The sequence below is a fragment of the Canis lupus genome, chromosome 6 (genome assembly GCF_003254725.2).
Source record: "Canis lupus dingo isolate Sandy chromosome 6, ASM325472v2, whole genome shotgun sequence".
NCBI classification, from domain to species: domain Eukaryota; kingdom Metazoa; phylum Chordata; class Mammalia; order Carnivora; family Canidae; genus Canis; species Canis lupus.
The window spans coordinates 31,926,956-31,948,580 of NC_064248.1; the positions used below are offsets into that span (position 1 = coordinate 31,926,956).

The following is a 21,625-nucleotide window of genomic DNA, read 5'->3' on the forward strand; positions in this document are numbered from 1 at the left end:
TGAAGAAAAGCACCAGAGAAGGTGTTCTAAAGCTGGGAGTCCGATTCTAGAACCCTCATCCTTAATCCTCACGGGAAGGGAAGGGGAGAATCCGGGAGCAGAGGGACAGGGGAGGGAGTGGAGGCAGGTCAGGGTGAGCACCCAGGAGGGAGTCCAGGCTGGAGCAGCGGAGCTTTTCTCCCTCTTTCTCCAACTGTGCCACAAACTCTGCCCCATACTTGGCTGGAGTGGTGAGGGGAGGCAGCAGGGGACTGGATGGGTGGGTTGGGGGGTTGGGGTCCGAGGGAGCTCCCCGGGAATCGGGGTCCCGGGGTGCTGGAGGATCGGATGGGGGGCGGGGGGCCGGGGCACTGCCGGGGGACCGGGGGCCGGAGGTGGAGGGGCCGGAGTGTCGTGGGGAGGTGGCCGGAGGGCGGGGGCCTGGGGTCCGGGGGCGCCCCGGGGGGATGGGTGTCCGGGGGCGTCCCCGGGGGATGGGGGCCGGGGTACCGAGGGGGGCAGGGGCACTGCCGGGGGACCGGGAGCCCGAGGTTCGGGGCCGTGGGGAGGTGGCCGGAGGGCGGGGGCCCTGGGGTCTGGGGGTCCGGGGGCGCCCCTGGGGGATGTGGGGGGCCGGGGGTACCGAGGGGGGCCGGGGCACTGCCGGGGGACCGGGGGCCGGAGGTGGAGGGGCCGGAGTGGCGTGGGGAGGTGGCCGGAGGGCGGGGGCCTGGGGTCCGGGGGCGCCCCGGGGGGATGGGTGTCCGGGGGCGTCCCCGGGGGATGGGGGCCGGGGTACCGAGGGGGGCGGGGGCACTGCCGGGGGACCGGGAGCCCGAGGTCCGGGGCCGGGGGGAGGTGGCCGGAGGGCGGGGGCCCTGGGGTGCGGGGTCCGGGGGCGCCCCCCGGGCTGCGGCCTTTCCCGCCAGCCGCCGGCCCTCCCACTCGGCTCTCCGGGTCCCTGACATCACGCCCCGGGAGGCGGGATCCGGGAAGGAGGGGACGCGGGGGGGGGGGGGAGGGGAGGGGAGGGAGGAGGGAGGAGGGAGGGCGCGCAGTCCCAGCCAGAGCTTCAAAACAGCCCGGCGGCCTCGCCTCGCGCCCAGCCCGTCGTCGGTCCAGCCGCGCCAGCGCCGGGTGAGTGGGGCTCGGCCGCCCGGGGAGGCGCGGGGCGCGGGGCCACGGGGGGGCTGCGGGCAGCGTGCGCCCGGGGAGGGGCCGCGAGCCCCCGCACCCGCGGACCGAGGGAGCCCCCGCCGTGGGGAGGGGCCGAGGCCCATCCGTACCGCCGCCCCGGGCGCGGCCGTCCCCCCACTGCGCCGAGCTCGCCCGGACCCCGAATTCCACCTCCCCACCCCCGGACTGCTTCCTGAGCCTTTTGCGCCGAGGCGGGCGGGAAAAGTTTGGGGAGGAGTCAGGGCGGCGCCCCTCGCGCCCGGACTGCGCTCCCGGGGCTCCCGGAGTCAGGGCAGCCCCTGGTCGCGAAGGTCCCGGCGCCCCGGGCGCAGTCTCCCTCCTGGCCGAGCGGACGGGGCGGGCTGCGCCCAGGCGGGGTCAGCGGTCCCCTGCTCTCCCCGGCGGCGGCTCCGTGGCGCCCCCCAGCGACCAGGAGCAACTTCCTGAGGTCTGGAGGGGCCGAGGAGCCTGGAGGCGCCGCAGGGCCCACGCTGGTCCCTCCCCACTCTGGTTGGGTTGGGGGCTTTGAGGATCCCCCCCTGCCGTGGGCTCCGGAGAAGGGAGAGGCAGAGCTCGCGTAGACAGGAGCCATACACTCTCCAAATCCAGGGTCCTCAGCACACCCCACGGAGGCCCTAATTTGGGGCTGAATCCACGGGGAAACCTCACAAGCAGAGACCAGTGGAGGGACACCCCGCAGGGCAAAGCCCTCCCTCCAGGCCACAGAACCCAATACATTATTTGGGAACAAGGCAGACAGCCCAGTTTCGGGTTTGGGAAAAACCTGCACTGGCCTCCTCCCAAGCTCCAAAGACATGGGGTGGGGTCGGGAGTGGTCTCTTAACCTAGCTGTGTCTGCAGTGGAGAGACCAGCCTGAAAAGTGGAGGGCAGAGGAGAGGTGAGGGGCTTGAGAAGCCTGCAGCCCACCTCCTGTGTGACCCCACTGAGGCAGGGCGCCTAGGAGGGGCAGATTCATAGGGGCAGAAACAGAAAGTACAGGTCACCAGGCGCCAAAGCAGGTGGGAGTCATTGCTTTATGGGTCTGGAGTTTCTGTCCAGCAGGATGAAAACATTTGGGACATAGGTAGTGGTGATGGTTACGTGACATTTGGGGTGTATTTAACGTATGTGAATTCTGCAGTTAAAGTGGTTACATGATTGGTAGTAGGTTATGTATATTTTGCCACAATTAAAAAAAAAAAAAAAGTCTCCAGTTCCCTCTATGCTTCGTCTGAATTAGTCAGGAATCCCCGAGGCTGTTGACTGTTGCAGGCCACCTGTCCCCAGGATTTGGCCTCAGTATAAGGAAGTGGAAGGAGGCCGAGGGGGGGACCAGGAGCCCGGGTTTCCCCAGCATCAGGAAGGGACCAAGGCTAGAACCAAAGCTAATGGAGCTTTTGCAGGGCGCCCACGCTCTCCACTTCTGGAACCCTGGTGTGGCTCCTGCCATCCCTGCTCCCCAGGTGGCAAGTGGGGAGGGCCAGGCCAGAGACATTAAGTCAGTTTCTCAAGATCACTGAGCCACTAAGGGCCACGACTTTGAACCCCCGTCTGCCTCTTCCCTTGTCCCCCTGGATATGCCCTGGTGGGTTTCCCGGAAAGAGAGGGAGACCCTTCTGGAGAAACCAGGGCCCATGCCCAGGGGGGCCTTGGCAGATGCCAAGCCCACAGCCGAGGGAGGGGCATGGGGGTGGCAGGAAGGTGCCAAACCTGTTCTCCCACTGAGGGATTTGGGATCTGCCGCCACCACCCCTGCCAGGAATTGGGGAGTGGGAGAGAGAGTCAGAGAGCAAGCCACGTAGCCTGGAGCCTCCTATGTCCCCAAAGTGGGGAAACTGCGATTCACGTAAAACCCGAGGACAGGTGTTGGTGGTGGAAGCCTCGGAGGGGGCCAGCGTGGTGGGGAGGCCCTGGGGCTGCGACTGCACTGCCCCACCCAGAGGAGAAGTGGCACCGTGTCTGGTGGCGTGGCCCCCATTACATGGCACAGCTCATGAGGGGCCTGCAGGACTCCCTGGCATCTAACCGTGGATTCAGGGCACGTCCACTCAGTCACCCTGCCCCACATGCAGATATTTTATGAGGCCCTTTCTTCCTGGAGTGGAAGCGGAAGGCTCACCTAGGTTTCCTTTCCCTGCCTCACATATGTATTTCAGGCAGGAGCTGAAAGCCCGTACATGTGTGTCCAGACTCTCAATTTCATGGCAACAGGTGATTTATAGGTTGACTCAACTGGCCAATTTTTCACCCCCAGGGACTCTCTTGTCCCTCTCTGCAGCCCCTCTGGTTAATGGGGTCACAGCAGAGGCCGGCTCTTTGTCATAGTAAACTCTGCCAGACATGACCAGGAAGGGAATCTGTCAAGACAAAAATACGTAAATGCCTTTCCAGGCCAGAGGGGATGGCGTTGGATTGCTGGCTGGTTGGTGTGTTTGTTTGGGAGGAAGAGTCCAGCCACCATCCTTGGGGGGGGGGAGATAATTGTGTCTGTGTGTGTTGTAACATGTGGCTGGTGCCCAACTCCGTGGACAAGTGGGGCCTCTGACCCGGGCTCTGGGGAGCTGCAGAGCTGGAGTGTTGGCAGCCATCCCCCCAAAGTAGGGTGGGGTCCCAGGCACTGGGACTGGGGAGCAGAGCCCTTCCAGAAGAGGCAGGTGAAGGTCCAGGGAGAGACTCCTGGGTGGGATAGTGGGCTCTGGATGTCTTACACGGCTTAGGAGAGCAGGCCATTGGAGGCAGCAGCTGGAATGGGGAAAGAAGGCAGCTGGCACCAGAGACGGACTGGGAAGGACTAGGGGGTGGGCTGGGGGTGGCAGGAAGAGGAGGCTCCCCTTCTTGCCCCAGGAGTGATGGAGTCTGGCTTCCTGCAGGAGCTACCCAAAGAGTGCAAAGAGTGGAATCCTCTTCAGATGCATCTGGCTTTCGTTAGGCACAGGCCAAGGGGGGAGTCTAAATATATCAGAGGCAGAGCTGCCACCCAGCGAGAGAGAGTGCTGGGCTAGAAACCCGATACCCAGGGTGGGGGCTGGTGGTGGTGCCTCTGACGCAAAACTAGCGAAGCTCTGTTCCAGTCACTTGGGCTCTTCCAGGCAGCCAAACCTGGGGCAGAGGCCTGGAGGGGGTGAGAGCTCACGGCAGTCCGGCAGTGACTCCTCACGGGCAGCCATGGGCTAAGGTCGGGGAATTTCAAGGACATGAGAACCTTAGAAAGTCCCGGTTTGACAATGAGGGGCACAGAGGTGGGGGGTGGCTCACCCAAGATCACCCAGCAGGTTGGCAGCAGAACCAGGACTAGATCTGGGTCTTGGGATTCACTGCCCAGGAGCTCAATGGCTTCGGAGTGGTCACTGGGGCTCCAGGCCAGGTCCCCAGGGCCAGGGTCCCTTGTGGCATGTGTCTTCCATCTGGGATGCTGAATTTCCACACTCACGTACTGATGGGAGAAAGGTGGGCAAGAGGCGTGCTTAGGCAGTGGGTCACTTTGCACAGGGGCACAGGGCACAGCTGTGGGGCTCTGGGGATGTTGGCCCATCCTGGGGCAGGATGCAAGGAGGAGGGGGCTCGAGGGGAACCGGCTAACCGAGTTCCTCCTTCCTTCCCATCTGAAGACACTGTTGGTTGTGTTCACACGGTGTCTCCACTGCCTGACGAGCAGTTGTTAACCAGAATCATTGAATTCCTCGGGTCATCACTGTCCTCAGGAAGCTCACTGTCCTTGGGAAGCAGGGTTTCTGGTGATCTGAAAGGGAACTGAGGGTGAAGAGCTTGCCCACATTCCTGCCCTCTCGGGACAGGTTGGATGACCTCAGCTTCTAGAAGCTTCCTAGCACTCTCGGGTCTCAGGCTTAAGGAAGGGTCACCAGGGTGACATTCAGCATCAAGGTGATCTTGAGAAATACAGGCATAAACTAACATAGGGAGGGACAAGTTAAGTCCCTCAGTGCAGACTGCTTCCCCATAGAGGAGGCACTTGGAGGATTTCTTGTTCTGACGCCTCTGATCGCCAGCTTACCTGGCAAGTGGCCTCTCCTTAAAAAAATAAATAAATAAATAAATAAAGATTAAAATAAAAAAATTTAACTTCTAAAAATTTGCAGTGAATAAATACAACCTGGAGTTGTCCCATTAATCTTGTTCTCATGAATGCTTCTCACAGCATGCTGTCGCTGGTGGCAAGGCAAGATCATTTTAAAAGTTTCTGCAGCTGAATATAAAACAAGAAAGAGTAATTAGTGTCTTTTTCTCCCTTGGTATTTCAAAAAAAACATAAGCTGCACCCAGACCCGTAATTTCACAGATGCTGTTTGGTAGAGTGAAACTAAGGTTGATACTTTGAACTTTAAAAGTTTTTTTTATATATATACTTTTTTTTTTTTAATTTTAAAGTGAGCTCCATGCTCAGCATGGAGCCCAGTGCCAGGCTTGAACTGACGACCCTGAGATCAAGACCTGAGCTTAGATGGAGAGTCGGATGCTGGGCCAACTGAGACGCCCAGGCGCCCCAACTTTAAAACTTTTTTTTTCAATAATCAAAATATTTTGTCAATAAGCACAGGTGACCTGAGGCAAAAATTTTAGGCCTGGAGTGACTGACATTTGGGAAGTGGCACAACTGTAGCTTATGGGGTGGACACGGTTCACACTTTCCGCAGCACAGCCCATGGGGGGGCATCCAGGAGCCCCCCGCCCGAGCTCCTCTGCTGCAAAGAGGCCCCTGCGTTCAGCTTCAGGCCCAGCGGCCACTCGGCTTGCCAGGGAGTCTCTCCCACTTCAGTGAGGGTCGTCGTGGTGCCCGCATGAACTTGGAAGATATTCTAGGGATCAGAGGAGTTGGTATAGTGGTGTAGATGGAAGTGGCTTGCTTGGGGCACGGGGGGGGGGGTGCTCAGCGATGGAGCGTCTGCCTTCAGCTCAGGGCATGATCCCGGGGTCCTGGGTTTGAGTCCCGCATCAGGCTCCCTGCATGGAGCCTGCTTCTCCCTCTGCCTGTGTCTCTGCCTCTCTCTCTGCGTCTCTCATGAATCAGTAAATAGAATCTTTAAAAAAGCAACAACAACAACAAAAAGGAAGTGGCTTGCTTGAACCCAGGAAGGCCGAGCGAGAGGCTGGCTAGCCCGCTTTCACCTTGATGGGTCTTACTGAGCAGCACTAGGCAGAGGGGCATCTCTCTCCTCAAAGGAGGCCTGCCGGCTAGGGAGGGGATGATGGGTCCAAGGATGCGTGTGCGCCAGGACCGGGGATGGGAGATGTGGTTTCAGGGCAGCCCATGGCCGTGGCAGGCAAGGCTTTCCTTAAGCCTATAGGACCAGGGACGGGCTCAGAAGAGTCCCTAGGATTTCCCCAAGCAGCGCCGGCTCTGGGGGGTGTGCAGCCAGGAAGAGAGAAGAGAAGCAGAAGATGCTGGCAGGGACCCTGCGGGGGGAGCTGTGCAGGTGCAGAGCGTGAAGGGAGGGCAGCTCTGGGGCACGGAGCCCAGAGGGCGGAGAGGCGCCGTGGGGGGACCTGGCGAGCGAGGCAGGCACGGTGACGTTCACACGGCATTGTTGGAATGGAGACAGGAGCCAGGGAAAATGTGGGAGTAACCCGAAAGCGACCTAAATATCCATCGATCACAGCAGGACCGTTCGCAGAAGTTAAGAGGAGCGAGGTTCATCTGTGTGCACCAGTGTAGAGAGATCTGTGAGACATTGTTGAATTTAAAAAAAAAAAAAAAAAAAAGCAAGTAGCTAAGCAATAGGTGGAAAGAAAATAGCTTTTTATGTAAAAAACAAACAAGAGCTCGCTGGGTTTCCTATGGCCTCGTATGTGTTACGTGCGTACCAGGAAGGACACATCAGAATAGGTCAGGTGGCTGCCTCTGGAGAGAGGGGAGGGGCAGGAGAAGCAGCGGAAAGCATGGACAGACGGACTCCAGCCTCATCTACACCAGGGGGGACGTACTCACGAGCTTGCTCTGGACCCGAAGTTCAAGAATAATAGTAAAATGGTCTTCCCTGAATTCAGCAAGGCGCTCAGGTGCTGCAGGTGTGGGGGTGGGGAGCCTTGGGAGCTGGGTTGCCTGCTGGAGAGGGGCGGGTGGGGGCGGCACGGTCACCAGGGGCCAAGGTAATGGGGACTTAGCTCGGGAGGTGCCACCCGCCCCCCCCCCCCAGAGCATCCCCTTGGAACATCCCACCGTGGACACCTGGTGGGTGTAATGGGTCTCCTGTGTGGGTGTTAAGGGCAGAGGGGGCAACATGGGCACAGTGGGCCCCAGCAGGGCCATGATGAGAACCCCAGCAAGGTGGCCAGGACGCCATGGGGAATGGGAGCCTGGAGCTTTGAAGAGCATCTGGAGACACACGAGGGCCTGGGTCTGGAGCTGCGGTTGCAGGTTGGCATTTGAAGGTAGTAGAAAACGACTTAGATTTCAGCAAGAATGATGACCAGCATTGCAGTTAGTGTAGCATTTGTGGGGTGCAGGGCAGTTTCCTGGGCTGCGGCTTGATATCCTTTGCCTCGTTTAAAATGAGCAACAGCCCCTATGAGGTGGGGACTTCTGTTATGCCCATTTATAGATGGAAAGGTGGAGCCTTAAAATTCTCGCTTAAAACCACCCAGTACAAAAAAAAACAAAAACAAAAGCAAACAAACAAACAAAAAACACCCAGTAGCTGTGTTTGGATTTGAATCCAAGTCTGGCGGAGCTCACGGCCCCTGCTGCGTTTGCTGTATCCCGTCCCGTCCGTCTTTGTAAAATCGGGCATCTGGGTCCTCCTGGAAATAATCCCAGTGCTTTGGTTCAGGAAAGCTCCTTTGTTACAGATGTTCTGGGGGTGTCCCAGGGCAGGGATTCTTCATCCAGAGTCAGCCGTCTCCGCCCCGAGGGTCCTGGCCATGAGCTTTCTGCCCCCCAACCTGTCTCACGAGGACAGACCCCTGCCTGAGGGAGGGAAGGCTGGTGGACGCAGGGACCCCTGTCTGTTGAGCTCCCCGGGGCTCCTCCAGCACCCACAGAGCTAGGTATGTAGTAGGTACGCAGTGAATCTCTGGCACCCGAAGAGCCGAGACGGGGAGTCACCGGGAGTCTTGGGCTCCCTGCTTTCCAGCCGGTCCCAGGGGAGGAGTCCCAGAAGGAGGCCCCAGGGGTGGGTGGGCCCCAGCTGGAGGCTGCAGGGGGTGGGAAGGGAGGGGCGAGGTTTGGGGAGTGCGAGCGATAACTGGGGCCGGGCAGCTGCTCCCTCACCCTCCTGCAGCTGGCTCTGTCGCCTGGAGCCATGTCAGGCCCGGGCAGCAGGGTCAGGGTCCATTTATACAGTGTGACGCGGGGTCACATTCTTCTAGGCCAGAGCCCCAAAGAGGCTTCATCACGGCCACACCCAGACTGCGGGGTGCACGCCCACAGGCATTTGGAGATGCAGTGTGCGGCGTACAAACTGTGGTGTGCTCACATTTATTTTCAAGTGCATTAGTAAAATGTCAGCTGCTTGGCAAGGGGAACTCAGCCCCTAATCTGTATTCTCTCTCTACAGATCCGCCTATTGCGGACACGTCCTATAAATGGGGTCATACACTACATGGCCCTTTGTGTCTGGCGTCTTGTACTCCACATAACGTCTTCAAGGGCTGTCTGTGTTCTGGGGGGAGTTGGGGCTTCATTCCTCTTTAGGGCCCAATCTCATCCTACTGAGAGGCTAGACCGAGTTTTGTTTACCCACCTCTGAGTTGAGGGGTAGGTGGGCTGTTTCCACCTTCTGGCCGTTGTGAATAATGCTGCCGTAAACATTCGCATACATATATGGACCCTTGTTTTCTGTTCTCTTGGGTCAGCCCCAGGAGTGGGATTGTGGGTTCCTATGGCAACCATGGGTAATTGTGTGAAGCCGATGGACTGTTTTGCAAAGTGGCTGCACCTTGCCACGGTCCCCCCAGCATGTCTGAGGGCTCCGGGTTCTCTGCTTCCCCAGGATTTAATCCTGACTCCGGGCCTGGCCTCAGTTCTGGCTCCTCTGGGAGCCTCTCTGCTGGTGAGGCTCCTATGGATCGCGAGCCGGTTCCTGGGAGCTGGGGCTAAGTGAGGACCCCCCGAAAAGTTCTGGGACCTGCTGGCCTGGCTCAGTGGGCGGGAAGGGAGTGTGTGTGTGGAAGGACAGGGGGTCCCATGCTCTGTGGTCCCCTGGGTGGGGGCTGCCCAAAGTAGAAATGGAACCCAGATGCCGTAGGGACTCTGGGTGGCCCTGGACACAGCATTCAATGGCGTTAAATCACGCTGTGAGAACGTGGTCCCCTTTTCAGCCCTCATTCAACAGTTCTGATTCCACTGCGGACACATCTTGGCCGGTGCTGGCATGTCTCATGCCTTTCCGACTTCATTTGCCTTCTTGAACCAGACAGAGTGGGTCTCGGGCTGAGCCCTTTGACAGCAGCAGCGCTGAGCCAGGACTTGCAGCTTTCGGTGGGCCGGGGGGAGGGGGGCGGGCAAGGGGTGTTTGCTTTCACAATCAATCTCTATTTGTGGCAAATGATGCCGATTTTCCGCTTCCAGGGAGCCAAAAGGCCTCTTTTAAATAGCGTGTGTTTCTGTTGGAGAGTGGGTTTATTTAAAGCCCAGTATGCAGGAGGATCCCACAGCGGTGCTCCAGAGGTGACAGGCCAACGAAGCTTGGGGCAACCTTGTCCTACGATGCAGGGCCCCGGTGATCGGAGGCAGTGTCAGGGGCGGTGAGGTCCCCAGTCCTGGGGCACATACGAATGCAAACCGGGTGCTGTAAAAATAATGCGGGCGGAGGCTGTGGGCAGGCAGGGGTGGTTCTGCGGGATCGCACGGTGCCTTTCCGCTGACACTGCATGAGTTCGCGAGTCTCATTGTGTGGGGTCAGTTTCCCGATGCCACGGCTTGACGGTGTCATCGCTGCAGATGCCGGGTCATCAGAGCCACCCCAGTCAGAAGGGTGAGGGATTTGGGGGGATAGCCTTTGCTCCGCAGCCCATCCTCCCCCTCTTCCCCAGGCATCCCGGCGGGGAAATGTTACACGGTGATTCCAATACAACCAATAGGATGTGTGTGTGTGTGTGTGTGTGTGTGCGCGTGTGTGTGTAGAGACGTGTTTTAAGAAGTCGGCTTACCTAGTCATGGAGGCTGGGGAGTGCAACGTCTGCAGGGTGGGCTGGCGGGCTGGAGACCCAGGGAAGAGCTGATGCTGCAGTTTCAGGCCTTGGAGAAGGTTAGCCTTTGTGCTCTGGTCACACCTTCACCTGATGGGACGAGGCCCACCTGACACAAGGGAGGATAATCTAAATGCTAATCGCATCCAAAGACACCCTCAGAGAAATCTAGTGGCTCAACTGAGTTGACACATACAACTAACGATCACAGCTGTGTTTTAAGTAAGGTAGACACACAGTGTGACATAAGATAGATCCCCTTTAAAATCATTCCCTTTTGAATTCCCATCCAACCTTCCAAGGAGAAAGTCTCAGTTCTGTGCCAGTAGGTCCTTTAACACTTCCCAAACACACGTGACATCCTGCTTCAGCACGGAAAGAGACAAAGTTGGCCTTGGACGTGAGCTTTCAGCGGCCGCTACGTCTAGCTGGGCATCTAACCACGTTGTTTTCATTGCATTTTCTTTTCCCAGCCCCCTTGATTAATGGCAGGCAATGCTGACTTTGTGTTCGAGTCCTGCTCCCAGGTTTCCTTTTATGAAGGATGTGACCTTAAAAAGTGAGGGACCTACTAGGAAGCAAGGGTAATACGTGGAAATGCCCGAGATTCTCAAGGCGGGCACAGGAGTGATGGATTTGGGGAAATGTACAGGAGCCTAGTGGGGATGGTGCCTGAAACATCTTCTAATGGTCCACGTGCCCTGAGCTGCCCGTTGCCGGGTTGCACTTCTGGACCGAGGAGACAGATGCTAGTGCTTGATTTCCACGTGGAGGCTCCCATTGGAGAGTGGTGGTGGGGACAGGAGGAGAGCATGTGGCTCCGTGGGCAGGAGTGGCCTGGGGGTGGCGGCTCTAAGGAGCTCCTTGGCCATGGTAGTGGCCACGATGGGTGGCGCATCTGGCACCAGCTGTGTGCCAGTCGCTGCTCTAAGCACTTCCTCCACTGTTGTATCTCCCAGGAGGCCTGGCAGGTAGGCATGCCACTGTCCCCCTTTTGCCAGGGAGGAGACGGGCACAGGGTACTGACATGCCAGGCTCCAGTCCATTCCGTCCGGCTCTGTCGCTGCTCCTGTCTCTGCACACCTTACTCCCTGCCCACCCTTCTCCCCTTTGTCCACCTTCCTGTGTTAACCTGTCTGGAGGCCCAAGCCTGGCTTTCCTGATCGTGGGGCTCCTCGGACCTGGCGAAGTTGTAGGAGGTGATTCCTGGTCCCTAACTCGCCAGCAGAATGCGCCTACAGAAATGACAGCTCGTGTCACTTAGGAAAGATGACAAGGCTGTTAAAGTGAATGCCACTGAATCACCCAGGGATGATTTGAAAGTCACTAATATAGGGGATGGGTAACACCCTGAATTTGACACCTGCTTCACCCCTAGCCGCCTCATCCAAACCCACTCCACCCCCACGCAGACATGTAGGCCTGCAGGTACTACCACCAACCTTCTTTGAGCTGGGGTGTGGGTTTGCCGGGTGACATAATTACAAGGAGCTCCTCGGATGACAGCAGCCAGCAGTGGGATCTTTAATTGCGGGGTCAGGCACAGTCATTGGCAGAGTGGTGGTTATTAGGTCTTCTGCAAAAGCTGCCCAAGGTAGCAGGCATTCAACAAGTATTTAATGAATAGCCTTGGGCCCTGGGCATGATGAAGAGGAGTAAGGCATGATCTCTGTCCTTGAGAACTGAATCTGTGAAAGCGCTGTTTGCCCTGTATCAGTGAGCTCTTGCTGCGTAACAAAGCATTCTGAAACGTAATGGCTTATAACAGAAGACAGCGATCTAGTTCCTGATTCTGCGGGTGGCCAGTGCGGGCTGGGCACAGCTGGGCGCTCTCACGTGTCTATGGTCAGCTGGCGGGTCAGCTGGGGACTGGCTGGTCCAGCGTGGTCCTTGCTGGAAAGGCTCGTCTGGGCTCCGTGTGGTCTCCTACCCTCCTACCGCAGCAGGCCAGGCCGGGCTTGTTCATGCAGTAGCTGAGCAGAGAGAGAGAGAGGAAGCGCTTGAGGCCTCTGGAGGCCCCGGCTCAGCATTGGCACCGTCTCTTTTCCACTGCCTTTTATTGATAGAAGAAACCACGAGGGCAGCCAGGGTTCAGTGGGTGGGGAAATAGATTCCACCTCTTTTTTTTTTTTTTTTTTTAAGATTCATTTATTTATTTTAGAGAAAGAGAGAAAGCGTGCTTGAGCGGGAGGGGCAGAGGGAGAGAGACAACCTTGAGGAGACTCTGCGCTGAGTGTGGAGCATGATGCCAGGGCTCCATCCCACGACCTCGGGGTCACTGCCTGAGCCAAAACCAAGAGTTAGATGCTCAACTGAATGTGCCCCCCAGGCACCCCTAGATGGCACCCAGGCACTTCCCTCCAAGGGAAGATTTGATTTGCTGAAATTTTGTTAGAACCTCTGTACTCGAGAATGTGAAGGATGTTGGTCTGCATTTCTCTCTCTCTCTCTCTCTCTCTCAAAGATTTTGTGTATTTATTCATGAGAAACACACAGAGAGAGAGGCAGAGACACAGGCAGAGGGAGAAGCAGGCTCCCTGCAGGGAGCCCGATGCAGGACTTGATCCCAAGGACCCCGGGATCAGGCCCTGAGTCAAAGGCAGATGCTCAACCACTGGGCCCTGCATTTTTCTCTTCTTGTGATGTCTCACCTGCTTTTGGAATCAGGATGATGCTGGCCTCATAGAATGAGAGCATGCATGTGGGTGCAAGGAGGGGGTGCTCCCTCTTCTTTGATTTTTATGGAGGTGTGTATCATATGGAGTTGGCATTATTCTTCCTCGAATGTTTGGCAGAGTTCATCGGTGAAGCCACCCAGGCCCCGAGTTTTATCTTGGGGAAGGGTTCTCCTTGATAAACATTTCTTCCTCCTTCCATTACCAAACTTGGTAGAAAGGCCTAGCTCTGTTTCTTCTTCTTACCTCTTCAGCTCCTGGAAACCTGGCTCGTTCAGCTCTTCCTTTGGCACATGCTTACTGGGCACCATTTGGAGGCCGGGCACCGTGCTGAGTGCTGGGAGTCCCTGCACGAGGGCCCCGCTGCCATGGCAGGGGAGGGCGAGGGCACGCAGGGCAACAGCTGCAGCATAGCATCAAGCCAGGACAGGTGCTACGGGGGAAGAATAAAGAAAGGCTTTAGGTTTTGTTGTTTTTGTTTTAAGATTTTGTCTATTTATTCGGAGAGCGCATGCACAGGCAGGGAGGAGGGGCAGAGGGAGAGGGAGAAGTGATCCCCCACTGAGCAGGGAGCCTGATCAACCACTGAGCCACCCGAGTGTCCCCAGAAAGGCTTTAGTTCACGTCACGAAGATTGTCATCAGCAACTTTGCCCAATGCCCTCTTCTCAGATCTCTCTTGGCTTCTACTTCTGCGTCCCACCATCAGCTCTTGGTTTTCTCCCCACTCTGTGCCCACCCCCCAGTCTTCTTCCCAGGTGGGATTTGATACCCACCAGGGGCTCCATCTCCCACCCCATGACCCCAGGGGCTCTGCTGGCCGCTCCTGTTCTCTCCTGAGGGAAGGTCCTGCCCATATTTCCACCTTCCTGGGCATGTTTCCGCATTGCTACCAGACTTGGCTAAATCCAGGGCACCATCGGGGCGCCTGTGGGGCTCAGCTGTTAAGCGTCTGCTTCGGCTCAGGTCATGATCTAGGGTCATTAGGGAACCAGTGTCTGCTCTGCTCAGCTGAGCCCCCCACCCATCCCCCCAGCCCAGCACCAGGCCTGGTGACTGTTCATGGGGAGCTCCTGCTCCCTCCTCTGCTCCCCAGCCCGCTGCTCACCCTGGTCCAGACCCTCGTTTCTCCCCAGGATCTGCCCCTTAGCCTCCTTCTAACCCATCCTCTGACAGTGGAATGTGTTTCTTCCAGAGTCAGATGTCAGTATGTTCCTCCTAAAAGCCTCTGCCCCTCCCCACGGCCTCTAGGACAATGTGCAAGCTTCCAAGGCCCAGTAAGCTCCTGGCCAGGCTCCGGGCCCTGCCCAGCACACACCCTGCTCACACTAGTGCTTTGGTGCCTCGAGCACCAGGGTTCTCCTGCCAAACCGCCGGTCCTCCCGCCTTCCCCTTGGAGACCCAGCTGGGATGTCACTTCCTTCATGAAGCTGCCGAGGCTGCCCCCATGGGGCTGCTCACACCTTCCTCTGTGTTCTCACATCGGGCGTTAAAGCATGTCATGTTTGTTTATTTATCCACCCAGGTTCTTCACAGACTAGCAGCTCCGGGGGGACACAGGCCTGCCTGACTCATCTGTGTATCACCAGAGCCCGGTATCCGGTGGGCTCTGGTGATATGATAACTGCTCCATTTTAAGGCAGTGAGCAGCAGGCTGGGCTTTGAGCCTGCTTCTGCCACCTGCTAAGTTGATGATATGGGCAGATCCTCTGAGTTGGACTTCTAGCCTGCAAAGGGGACCATAGCCTTTGCCTGTTCTTTTTTTTTTTTTTCAAGATTATTTATTTATGAGAGACACAGAGAGAGGCAGAGACACAGGCAGAGGGAGAAGCAGGCTCCATGCAGGGAGCCCAATGCTGGACTCGATCCCAGGACCCCGAGATCACGCCCTGGGCTGAAGGCAGGTGCTCAACCGCTGAGCCCCCCAGGTGTCCCAGCCCTTGCTCATCCTCATGACGGGGGGCTGTCTCCTCACTGGCAGGCGTTTACCCTGCATGCAGTAAAGAGAGATGCTTTCAGCCTGGGGGACTCCTGGGGAACTTTGTCTCCAGGGTGTTTCACAAAATGTGTCTCACCTTGTGGGTCCTAGAGGAATGGTGTGTAGTGATGGCCAGCATCCAGGGCCACCTGTGACCCCAGAAACTTGGAGCAATCTGATCAGACCTTAAAGTAATAGGACCCCCCCAAGGGAAGAGGAATTTAGATTTCAGGTGGGCAACATGGTAGTTTCTGTACTGCCAGATGCAGCCTTTCCTGGCTGTGTGACCTTAGGGAAGTTGCTTCACCTCTCTGAGCCTTCACCTATTAAATGAGGCTAACTACAGGACCTACCTCGTAGTGTTTTTGTGAGGAATGAGTAAGAGCTTAGAACACTGCCTAGCATCCAGTAGGCACTAAATGTTGGCTGCCAGTATCAGTGATGTTGTGGTCGCGATTATTCCAATGGACTGAAAGACTCAGGCCTGCACGGCCGGGATCCTCCCCAGCGGCTTCTGCCCCGGAGCACTGCTAACTCCCAGCGTCCCGCCTGTTGCCCTTTCTGCACCAGGCCAAGTGTTGGCGCCGTGCCCAGAAGCCCCAGCCACAGGGAGCGCAAAGCTGGGCCGCCTGGGGCCAAGGGGCTTCCGCCAGCCCCAGGGCATCTCGGACGCCTGGATGTCCCAGTATGGCCAGTGTCCAGATACCAGGCAGGAGGCTGAGCTGACCTCTGCCTTCCTGAAAACGGAGGCCCAAGCCACCGTCCCCTCCGAGTGCCGCGGGTGGCGGGAGGGGCCTGGCTCGCAGCCAGCCAGCCTGGGGTGGCAGTCCAGCTCCAGAGCGGACCTCGGAGTCCCTCGGGCGGGGCGGCCCTCCCCGGGGTTCCACCCAGGGCCTCCTTGGCCTTTGCAGCCGGAGCTGTGGGTGGGGCGCTTCTGGGTAGAAGGAACTACCCCGGACCTCCAGACGCCAAACATCTCAGGTCTGTTTTGAAAAGTCCCACATCTCGGGATTGTCCTCCTGCTTACAATTCCGGGAACGGGCTCCAACTCAGGCTGAGACTGGGCCGTGGTTTAAATTGTAGGAAGAACTCCCGAGGGTGGGGATAGAAACCAGGGGGTGGGGGTGGCGGTGGCCGTGGCGAGTGGTCATCTTAGCAGGGAGGCGGGCCGGCTTGCTCCCTCTTGCTCCCCGGCACGGCACGGCACGTAGCGGAGCAGGTGCCAGAGCCGCTCCCTCTTAGCAACAGGCAGGGGCTGCAGTGTGGAGCTGCGTCTCCATGAAGGGGACCAGACGAGGGACCCTGACGCTGCCCTGGGCAGGTTCCGCAGCCTTCTTTTCACCCGCGACACGTCCTGGTCGTGTCCCACCATCGACAGCAGATCTGATGCTGCTCCTGGGGGAAGAGAGGGCCGGTGAGTCACCAGCAGGACATTCTCCACACCCAGGGGTAGACGTGCCTGCGCGCACACACACACGTGCACACACGCACACACGTGCACGCACGCACACATGCTTCAGGCAAACATCGGACCATGGCGCAGCAGGACAGAGCCTCTGCCCAGGAGCCAGTGAGCGTGTGCCAATTTGGGGCATGTCCTGTTTGTTGCCTGAGGTCTGGCTGGACATCTCTGGGAGTGCCGTCCCTCGTCCCGTCCACCGTCAGAACATAAAACTCACCGAGCTGCAAATGCTCCATTCGGTGTGCGGAGTTTCCGTAGTCCTGACAACCACCCCCCATGCTTCACCCCCGCTCGCTGCTGCCCAGAGGGTGCTTGCTTCCGGAAACCCACTAGCTACTGCTCCTACTCCAGCTACCGTTTCTCTTTCTTTCCTAAAAAAAAAAAAAAAAAAAAAAAAATTCTTTTGAGTTCTTAAATTCTCATACCCCAGGTTCCCTCTTATTTTATGTGATTATTTTTGTGGGTGTTTTATAGAATGGAGAGCCTCTAGGCCTTCAATCTCAAGATACTTTCTCATGGCCTTGCACCTCGATCGAGCTTGGAGGGTCCAGGTGTTGTGCCCTGCAAGAGCCACCTGAGTTTCCAGGTGGAAAGTGGGGGAGGGGGCATTGTGATAAATGTAGCAAACAGAACCGAGTCCCTATACTTTCTATTTTATTTTAAATATTTTATTTATTTATTCATGAGAGACACACAGAGAGAGGCAGAGACCTATGTGGAGGGAGAAGCAGCTCCATGCAGGGAGCCTGATGTGGGACTCAATCCCAGGACCCTGGGAACACGCCCTGAGCCAAAGGCAAATGCTCAACCGCTGAGCCACTGGGTGCCCCAAGTCCCTGTACTTTCTGAATGAATCCTCTCAATGATCAAGGAAAAAGCTCTCCCCCCACATCCAGACCAATCTCCCAAGGAGATCAATAAAGACAACACTCGCTTCCTGTGGGGCCAGTGAGCTAATAGGATCAAAACTGCAGGAAACACTATTTTTAGTATGAATGAAGGGTCGTATGCCAGTTTAGCCAATGGGTCAGTGCAGAGGGACGCCGCCTCCCCAGGGCCCTCCAGCCTCCTGCAGAGCTTGAGGGACATCCCACCAAAGGTAGTGGGTGCAGACACCGCCTGCACCCTCTTGCCTGATGCTAATTAGGCCACCATGTGATCTTCATCAGGCCCTAAATGTGGGAGCAGGGAGGAGGGTAGCAGAAAATGTCCTGGAGCCAGACTTGGAAAACCCGGGGTTGGAATGCATCTCTGCCAACGTTGACAAATCACCTGACGCCTTCTGAGCCTCCATCTTTTCATCTGTAAAGTGGGGATAATGATACCTCGCCCTGCCAGCTTCACAGGGTTGACATGAAGGTCCGACACAAGACCTGCCGTGTAGACTGCAGCTCCAGCTTTAGTCATGAGGAGTCTTGTGGGATGAGCCCTTGGAGCACCCCCGCCCCACCCTACCCCACCCCATCCGGGACCTGCTTTACCTCCTACATGTCCTGGGGTCCCGCGGGCATTCCTGTGCCCTGGTCACGGTCAGGGGCGAGTTTGCTAGTCCTCCGTGGCGGCAGCTGCTGAGGCTGCACATGGCCAAGAGCAGAGGGGACCAGGGCTGGGAGAGAGGGCCTGGCCGGGTCACGTACCCTGCGAGGGACATCTGACCACAGGCTGGTGACTGAGACAGTGCCTTTGCTTGGCATCTGGTGTTCTGCGACCAAGGGTTCGGAACGATCCAAATGTGGGGAGAACCAAAGATGTGGGGGACAGTAGACGGAGCCACCGAGGGCTGGAAGAGGAGCTGGTTGTGCCAAGGAAAAGAAGGGAATGGGCAGGTGTCGGTGGGGGGGTGGTGATGGTGGCAGAGAAACTCTACTGTGGGCAGGAAGTCGATATTTACAGTGGAGGAATCGAGAAATAGAAATCAAGAAATGAATATTGTTTGGAAACATGGAAAATTGGGGGGGGGGGCGGGAACACAACTGAAAGGGTTAAAAGTGATGGCTTCCGGAGGAGGTCCGGACTGGAGGCAGGGTAGAGGCTGTGGTTTTTTTTATCACATGCCTTTGGTTCTTTTATCTTTTGTTTTTTTTTCTTTGTCATCACATGTATTATGTAGATCAAAACGTATTTTTAAAAGAGAAGCCCTGCAAGTCCTAAGACTTTGATTTCTAGGCAGGGACTTGAAAAGCTCACCCAGCGCGGCCTCCCACCTTCGGACAGGTGAACGCCCAAAGCCAGGTGGCCTGTCAGAGCCTGGGCTGGTGTGGCCCCTGAAGACACGCGCCACCCGGTGAAGGTTGTGCTGGCACGTGCAGAGGCCACCGGGAAGTGCTTGCTGACGCTGGAAGACCGTCCCCCGTCCTCTGCGGGGTCTCCCACTGAGGCCCAAGGGACAGTTAGAGCAGCGGCCAGGATACCCTCCAGTCCTGCCCTTGCTCCTGCTTTGCTGTGGGATCCGGGCAAGGCGTGGCCCACCCTGGCCTCGTTCCTGCCTCTGGACGATCAGGGCCTTGAGTTTTTCGAGAGCCTTCACAGTTAATACGTTTTTAAAACTACCAATGATAGGACATAGCTTTCTATACACTGGCACGGCAGCGAGCAGAAGAGGAGATAGATAATACACATATGAACAAAGGAGATACTCTGAGACCCTGAAAGTCCTTGGAAGAAAATAAAGCAGGGGCACAGGATAGACCCTATGGGAGGGGGTGTGGGTGCTTCAGAGCAGGTGATCCGGGCGCTTCCCTGAGGGTGGGTGTTGGAATTGAGGCCCAGGCGGTAGGAGGGAGAGCCAGCTGACGGTGGCGAGGAGGGAGTCCAGCCCCGCAGAGCCCTGAAGCCCGCAAGGACAAGGAGAAGCAGGAGGGATCTGCACTGAGTATGACGTTTGTCAGGGGGAAAACAAATCTCTGTGAACAGCAGGGGTAAATTAGGCACTATGTTGGGTTTGGTGGGCGGTTGTTCATGCAGCCCCCAATTCAGGGCACTGTCTGCTTTTCAGGATCCCCAGAGAGGGTGCACGGAGACCCGGTACAGGAGGGAAAGATGGGGAGGGCGGTGTCCCGGGAAGGGGTGCTCCGCTGGGAAGGGCCAGGAGATGGCAGAGGATTACACTTCCTGGGGAACTCGGGTGGTAACAAGTCAATGACGTGACCATAAAGGGCTGGAAGAGGCAGCTGGTTGTGCCAGGCTTCTTCACCCACCCAGGCCATGCACAGCAGTTGGTCCAGTAGGTCACCTTTGAAGGTGGAGGATGTCACAGCACCAAGTGTCCCGGGTACTAAATTGAGTTAGAAAGAAAGTAAAAGGGACAGCCTGGGTGGCTCAGTGGTTTAGCGCCGCCTTCAGCCCAGGGCGTGATCCCGGAGACCCAGTATCGAGTCCCACGTCCGGCTCTCTGCATGGAGCCTGCTTCTCCCTCTGCCTGTGTCTCTGCCCCTCTCTCTCTCTCTCTCTCTCTGTGTCTCTCATGAATAAATAAATCTTTAAAAAATAAAAATAAAATTAAATTTAAAAAGAAAGTAAGAGCAAAATCAGCTACAGGTGCAAATCCTTCGACCCAGCCCCCTCACTTCTAGGACTCTGCCCTTCAGATACACTGATGCCAACATGCAGAGAAATAAGTGTAAGTGGGGTGTCTGGCTGGCTCAGGCAGAGGAGTGAGTGACTCCTGATCTCGGGGTCCTGAGTTCAAGCCCCACATTGGGAGTAGAGATTAGTTAAGAATAAAATATTAAAAAAAAAAAAAGAAGGAGAAGAAGAAGAACAAGAGGAGGAGGAGGAGGAGGAGGAGGAGGAGGAGGAGGAGGAAGAAGAAGAAGAAGAAGAAGAAGAAGAAGAAGAAGAAGAAGAAGAAGAAGAAGAAGAAAAGAGGAGGAGGAGAAGAAAGGAAAGAAGGAGGGAAGGAAGGACAGATGGATGTAAGGACGTCCGGCAAGGACCGAAGTGGCCACCAGCAGGGAACCAGTGAGTACACTGTGGCATCAGCAACAAGGTGGACTGGCTGGAAGAGAACCATCCCGGAGGGGTCCTGGTGGGATGAGAAGCTCGGTTGGAGGATGGGCTCTCTGCTCCACACCCTGCCCCGCTGCAGCTCAGGGACCCCCCACCCCCAGCCCAGGGAACCCCGGGACTCGGGCTGAGCAGACTGTCCGGCTCCCCGGGGTTGGGAAGAGATGCAGAGAGCTCCACCAATCTGGAAGGCTGGCACTGGTGCTCCCTCAGGAGCCAAGGAGAGAGGGCGGGGCGGGGCATGAGGCCACACCTGTCGCTCTGGTGCAGTTCCACCTGGCGGATGCTTCTGGAAGGACGCCCAGCAGACCTGAAGAGCGGTTCCCTGAGGGAAGGAGGAGGGTGGCCTCAGGGAAAGTGGTTAAAGGATGCTTGGTGTAAAGATGCAGGAGCAAAGGGTCCCTCTTGAAGGTTCAAGGGATCTCTTGTACTTATGAATAATTTCCTCCCAAGCCTCTGATGAGGTCACTAGCAATGCTCTAGATCCACAAGGTCTCTTTTTACCCCCATTTTCCTTTTGTGAGAGAGCCAGACATCATCATGGGGGAGCGCCTAGTAGTTAGCATTTACTGCTCTGCGTCCTAATCTTCCGGGACGTCTAACCGTTCAAGACAATCTGTCGCCACCTCGTAGGCTCCTAGATCTTTCTCTTACACTGGACTCGAGACCACTTGTAAAAACTTACCCTCTTCTCTGCAGGGGCTCCTTCCTAGAGTCTGGAATTCCAGCTGGACTCACTCCCAGGTGGTAAAGCAGTGCCTCCCAGACGTGAGGCATTCGAGAACCACCCTCAGGATTTTTGTAAACTCTCAAGGCCACCTGTCCTTTCGTTGACATAATATTTTTCTTAAGTGACTCACTTTTAAAACTTCAAATTTGTCTATAAATAGCATTGCTTCTTATAAACAGAAAGAACCTTAAAAATAAATGTAATAAAATCTAAACAACGTTGTTAAATTCTAGCCACACTATAATCTGCCTAAAGTGCAGCTTTTTCTTTTTCTTTTCTTTTTTTTTTTTAAGATTTTATTTACTTATTTGACAGAGAAAGAGCACGCAAACGGGCAGAGCAGTAGGGAGAGGGAGAAGCAGACTCCCCTCTGAGCAGGGAGCACAATGTGGGGCTCAATTCCAGGACCCTGGGATTATCACCTGAGCCAAAGGCAGATCCATAACCGACTGAACCACCCAGGTGTCGCCTGCCTT

At 56.6% G+C, this 21,625-nt stretch overlaps 1 protein-coding gene across 2 annotated transcripts in view; it reads left to right on the forward strand.

Moving 5' to 3' along the window:
• The first annotated feature begins 987 nt into the window (after positions 1 to 987).
• EMP2 (epithelial membrane protein 2) overlaps positions 988 to 21,625 on the forward strand; it is a 32,922-nt gene continuing 12,284 nt past the window's right edge. The window contains exon 1 of one of the 2 annotated variants that reach the window (XM_025416528.3): positions 988 to 1,116. The gene's annotated coding sequence lies outside the window, so the exon portion shown is untranslated. Of the gene's footprint in view, positions 1,117 to 15,783; positions 15,934 to 21,625 lie in introns of those variants that run through there. The other variant, XM_035718102.2, reaches the window with a different exon arrangement.